Source organism: Alexandromys fortis, unplaced genomic scaffold, assembly GCF_014885135.2.
Source record: "Alexandromys fortis isolate MF-2015 unplaced genomic scaffold, M_Fortis_MF-2015_v1.1 scaffold_347, whole genome shotgun sequence".
Taxonomy (NCBI): domain Eukaryota; kingdom Metazoa; phylum Chordata; class Mammalia; order Rodentia; family Cricetidae; genus Alexandromys; species Alexandromys fortis.
The window spans coordinates 664614-670798 of NW_026068236.1; the positions used below are offsets into that span (position 1 = coordinate 664614).

Consider the following 6185-nt stretch of genomic DNA (forward strand, 5'->3'; position numbering starts at 1 on the left):
CTCCCAATAGATCAGCCCCACTGTCTCAGTGGGTGGGTGCACCCCCCGTGGTCCTGACATCCTTGCTCGTGTTCTCCCTCCATCTGCTTCTCATTGGGACCTTGGGAGCTCAGTCCAGTGCTCCAGTGTGGGTCTCTGTCTCTATCTCCATCCATCACCAGATGAAGGTTCTATGGTGATATGAAAGATATTCGTCAGTAATGCTATAGGATAGGGTCAGTTCAGGTTCCCTATCCTCAGTTTCCCAAGGGACTAACTGGGGACATCGCCTTGGGCTCCTGGGAGCCACTCTAGGTTCAAGTCTCTTGCCAACACTAAGGTGGCTCTTTTAACTAAGATATGTGCTTCCCTGCTCCCCTATCCGACCTTCCTTTATCCCAATCTTCCTGTTTCCCCAAGTTCCCCCAATCCTCCCCTTCTTACTTTTCTCTCCCTGTCCCCCCTTATCCCAAAATAGTCTGTCAAATATGCTAGGCTTGTAACCTGAATATGCATGCCCTAACATTGCAAAGGAACTTTGGGAGATTGTCCAGGCAGCCAGCGGTTTCTGTCATTACTCATATTTTTTGGAAGTTGCTTGCTTACTCAGTTAATATTATTTTCTTCTTGGGTCTCTGAGGGAGTTCAAGATTAGATAGTTATAGTTTACCAGACACAGAAAGTAAATTATGATAGAAAGTGAATTAGGTATAAGATTTTGGACTCACCAAGATAAGATAGATACAAAATATTTTCTCTAAATTTGTCAAATACAAATGGACTAGACATTGTTGACGTATTTATTGCTTGTATATATGATATATAGTCATTGTATTAATTGTATATAGTTTCTTACATTAGTTATAGCCCTTTTTTAGACAAAAAGGGGAAATGTAATGCCACTAAAGTTATATTTTAATAAATGGAGACTGCCTGAAAATCTGAGAGTGAAACAGTCCCACTGCTTAGCTTTACAGACCAGATTATGGTAACACACACCTTTAATACCATTAGCCACATTGACATACACTTTTAATTGCAATAGCCACAATGATATGCACCTTTAATCATAGTAGCCACAATGACACACACCTTTAATCCTAGTAGCCACCCTAGTTGCCATAGAAATTGGATGGTATATGCCTTTAATCCCAGTGGCACACACCTTTAATTGAAGCCCTAGAGAGGAATATAAGAGGTCGTGAGACAGGTCTTAGACACAGTTTCCTTCTGAGTGAGTTTCTAGAAATCAAGATTTCCATTTTTTGCCTGAATAAGGTTTAACACCATATCAATATAATTCAATATAACATCTTATGCAGGAACTTAATATATCAGACATTTTTTCTGAACTTAGCACTCACATCAGATAAAATCCACAGTTCCCAGGAACCAGAGAGGAATGTGGTAATAAGGTCTACACTGTCTTCACCTTTCCTCACATTCATGCATCTAAAGTCAGTCAATGGGTGTGAGAGAACCCATCTCTGCAGGTCTTTGTTCTTGAGGACAAATTCCACTGATGTCTGGAATACTTTGAGGCACCTTTTGTATGGGGGATGGGGAAAAAATCCTGGTATCATTTTGTGCTCTATTTCCTGTCTGGTTTGAAAGTCTCAATGACTTTGACTGTTGCTCACCACACCTCTATGACTCACTTAGTGCACATACAACAAGATTCAGAGCAGGAATTGAGTCTTACTCAAAGCTACCTACATTGACAGTGACACAAACCCTCTCTTTGCTCTCTCTGCCCATATAAGATATTCTTGTTATTGCTTTGGCCAGTTCTCACACTCTGAACACTGATCCTTCCTTTAGCTCATCAATCATATAGTTAGTTGTCTGAGGAGCATGATTGCAGCTGAGAAAAACAATGAAGTGAGAGATATAACTAAAACAGATTCTAACTAACAACTTTCTCGAGACAGTTTTGATGACTCCTTTCTTCACTTTGCAGTTCTATTTCATCACTGTGTTCCAAATATGACATCCACATATCTTAAGAGACTAAAGAAACAGAAGTATATAACCCACTGTAAGGTGATCTGTTGTTATCATATGAAATATTTCATGTATTCATGATTGATAAAAACCAGAACCATTGAATGAAGCTTCAGAGAGCACCATGGTGAACATGCTAAGTGAGGTGACCTTTACAGTACTTTACCTTACAAAGTAATAAATTGAGATACTTATGGTGGCACAAACCTGTAATCCCAGAACTCAGGATGCTAAATCAGGAAGATCATGAACTTTAGGCCATTGTAAGCTCCAAAATAAAATCTTATCTCAAAATACATAAATTAATGAGCATAAATACAGGAAGGCAACAAATGAGACAGCTAACCGATCAAAGGGATAAACTACAAATGAGAGAAAATCTTCTGAACTATTCATCTGACAGGGGGTTGAACTAGTACACAGTAAAATAATCAAACAAAAATTGAGCTATGGAACTGAACAGAGAGTTCTCAAAAGAAGAAATGCAAATGGCTGATAAATAAGGCATTGAACTTTCTTAGTTGTCAACAAGCTGGAAGTTAATCTAATGTGGTACTTCAGCTCACCCCATTCAGAATACTATCATCTCATAATCAAATGACAGCAAATGCTGGTAAAGATGTTGGGAAATAGGACGTCTTCATTCACCCTAGGTAGAAGGAAAAACTGATGTAACAACTCTGGAAAACAGTGTGAAGCATTCTCAGAAATCTGAATGAGGACTTCTTGTAGGGTCCAGCTATGTAATTCCTGGATATATATCTGAAGGATACTTTATCTGACTACAGAGATACTTGCCCAACCATGTTTGTTGCTGTTCTAGTCAAAATTTCTAGGAAATTAAGTCATCCTATATAATCATCAACAAAAGAATGGATAATGACATTCTGGTGAAGAATATATATATATATATATATATATATATATATATATATATATATATATATACATATATATGTGTGTGTGTGTGTGTGTGTGTGTGTCAAAAAATGAAGTGGTAAACAGTGCCTTGAGGAACTGTGAGAGAGGCTCCAGGAAAAAGAGAGAAGGCCTTTTCCCTCAAGTGCATTTTGTTGACTGGATTGTACTTGGACATGATTTCCTGCCTACTATGTTAAATATTTACACTCGGTTTATAAGACATGTTTGCATCTTATATAGCTATAGAACCCAGTCCGGTCAGTGTACCCTGAATGAATATGGACATGGTCTTCTACCTTACTTTGATTCTTTCCCAGTCTACTCTATAGTACATGCCAGGAAATAGTGTTTAAATTGGTCTGTACTGAGAACGTTCTGGGAAAGAACAGCCCTGTTAATATTTACCAGGGATTTACAGATGTTTATTTAGATGTTTTTCTTATCACGTTTTCCTAACCTCAAACAACCTTGACTGGGTCATTGCTTTCTTTGCTATGTTTTTGTATAAAAGTAAAATGAAACTGAAGTAAGGTAGTCTACAGCATTAGACTGTAGTCCAACCTATTCTTTCCAGTTCTGAAACCCCAGGTCCAACAGACAAGATCTGCACAGGTCGACTAAAAAGGCAGCAATATACACATACATATGAAAAGTATTCATTGATTAAGAAAAAATAAATAATAAAATTTGCATGAAAATGGATGCAGTTGGAAAATATTATAGTTGAGTTATGCTACTTTCAGAAACAAACACATGCAAATCCTACCTTGCACATTTTATTTGTATGTATTCATGTGACTCTGAGTATGTATAGATCCCAGGAAGCTAGACAGATGCCCACAGGAGGGAAAGGACTTTAGGAAAGATGAGTGTGAAGATAACAGAACACATGATATGAAAGTAGTAGGGGTGGTACTGGGAGCAAGAAGATTTCAGTAAGAATGGGGACTAGAGAGATGGTGGAGAGGGTAAGCTTGGGCCAGGCTCAACCAAAATAAATATATTAGAAATTGCAATAGAGAAAGGAGGTACTTTATAAGCAAGTTTTTCAAAATTACAAAATAAATATCTTTTTAATGGAAATATTTTAAAAAGCAAGCAAATCACAATGCTGTAGAGGTGATGGTGGGCTTTATGACATGACAGGAGGTGAGACTCAAGGCCACATGCAAGTCTTCCAGCCCAACAAGATAGGCACATACAGAGTGTGTACATTGTTGTAGAACCATCAACATCAGAGAAGTGAAGAGTGGAAAATACTTCACTCAAATCAATAGTGTATCTTTCCATCTAGGACTTGTTATTTTCAAAATGTCAAAATCCTTTCCTGTTGTAATATGGGTGTGGGTTCCTACAGGTCTGTGAGATGAAGACACAACTCACCTTTAAGATGTTGCTAGTCTTTCAGATTCAGGAAGAATCAGCAACTCTAGGGACTGAGACACCTTCCCTAAGCCAAGGGAATTTTTCTTGTTCTCCATAATTACTCCTAAGCAAGTTGATTTCCATATCCTCAAAACTGGACCTGACTGGACCTCCAAAGAAACAATGCCTAATACAAATAAAAGATTTAGGAATAATACAATTTGTCAGATTTTTCCCAAACTAGTTTTGCATATGCTTTGTAACCTTGGGAAGGGCTCAGACAAGATTCACATAGAGGGCAACCAAAAAAAGAAAAGGTAGCCAAGAAAAAGAGATGGATTAGGGCACTCTGGAGCCAGATCAGGTGTAACCCAGTGAGAGCTCTTCCACACTTTCCCAATCAATCAAGTCTTCTCTACTCTTGCTCTTAATTACCATGGCTTATAGGATTAAAAGAGAATTCTGCACCCTGTGATCTGTTCTTTAACTAAGGTCTTGACACGTCCCACTAAGTTTGGGTGCAGGTTGCAGGTGCCTGGGGAGTACTGTGTGTTTCCTGCACAGAGGTAGACAGCTGAGTCACTGGACTGGGAGTCTCTGATGTGCAAGGAAATATGCAGGCTGTCTTTGTTGAGCTGAACTGTGAATCTGCCTTCTTTCTTTTCACCATTAGAGGAGATGGACACCAGCAACATGGGGCCTTTCTTGGGATGCTGTCTGTACCACCAGAAGTACTGAAAATTACGGTCACTGAAAGTACAGTTGAGAGAGGTCATGGCTCCCTCTGAGACACTGAGGGATTCTGGGTTCTGTTGCACTTTCTGCTGGCTGTTCACTCCTAGGTAGAGAGACAAAGGTCAGACAAATAGGACTGGATGCTAATACCCCAGAATGCCTTTTCCATGGGCCTCCCACCTGCTTTTGTTTCAATATGAGAACAATATTTCTAACCTTCCATCTAAAATATGGGAGGGCAATGCCCTCCCATATTGTATTGTTATGTTCCCATAGCAATGGTCAAATTCACCCCTCAGTTGAAGCCAGAGTACCACTAGTGAAACACTTAAGGGATGCATCATTGTTTTCACTGAAGATTCACTCTTCAACAGTAACAAAAGGACTGGCATTCAGGGAGTTGAAATTCTTCTGCTGTGAGATGTTTTTAAAAAAAACCCAAGCTGTTCATCCAATTAGAAAGAAGGTCCTAGTTTTCACAGCTACCTCAGAATCTCTCTTCTTCCCTCTAGCCACACCCACAACACACAGACACAAAGAACCTTGTGAGAAATTGCCTCTGGGTCTCTGAGAAGATGCTGCCCTCCTGTGGATTCACCTTAGTGCCAAAGAAATATTTTAACTGCAGACTCTTCTTATATGAACTACTAAAACAAGCAATAGTTTAGTCAGATGAGAAGACTGAAACATTTGTTCAAGTTTAAGCAAACACTTTTTACCAAATGACAACTTGTTTTCCACAAATAAAAGTTATTTCACTAGTCAGTTTTTCTGTAATATTTCTGAAGAACCTCTCACAATCAAAGAGTTTATGTCCTTTATCTCTTCTTGGTATCAGCTCATACACCGCTATATTGTTCCTTCATCATCAATGTTTATAAAAATTTTCCAGAATTAAAAATATCTGTGAGTTCGAGGCCAGGCTGGTCTAGAAGAGCTAGTTCCAGGACAGGAACCAAAAAGCTACGGAGAAACCCTGTCTCAAAAACTGGTCTTGCTGAACATAGCAGACAATGAGGACTACTGAGACCTCAAGAACAGTGGCAATAGGTTTTTGATCCTACTGCACCTATTGGTTTTGTGGGAGCCTAGGCAGTTTGGATGCTCACCTTACTAGACCTGGATGGAGGTGGGCGGTCCTCGGACTTCCCACAGGGCAGGGAACCCTGATTGCTCTTTGG

General features: G+C 39.3%; 1 long non-coding RNA gene across 1 annotated transcript; it reads right to left on the reverse strand.

The window, feature by feature from the left end:
* Nucleotides 1-7: 7 nt before the first annotated feature.
* On the reverse strand, nucleotides 8-6174 carry LOC126493856 (uncharacterized). The gene is made up of 3 exons (XR_007589892.1): nucleotides 4288-6174; nucleotides 1072-1158; nucleotides 8-170 (listed from the first exon to the last, which is right to left on the reverse strand). It is a non-coding gene; the product is annotated as an uncharacterized lncRNA (long non-coding RNA).
* Between the last annotated feature and the right edge of the window lie 11 nt (nucleotides 6175-6185).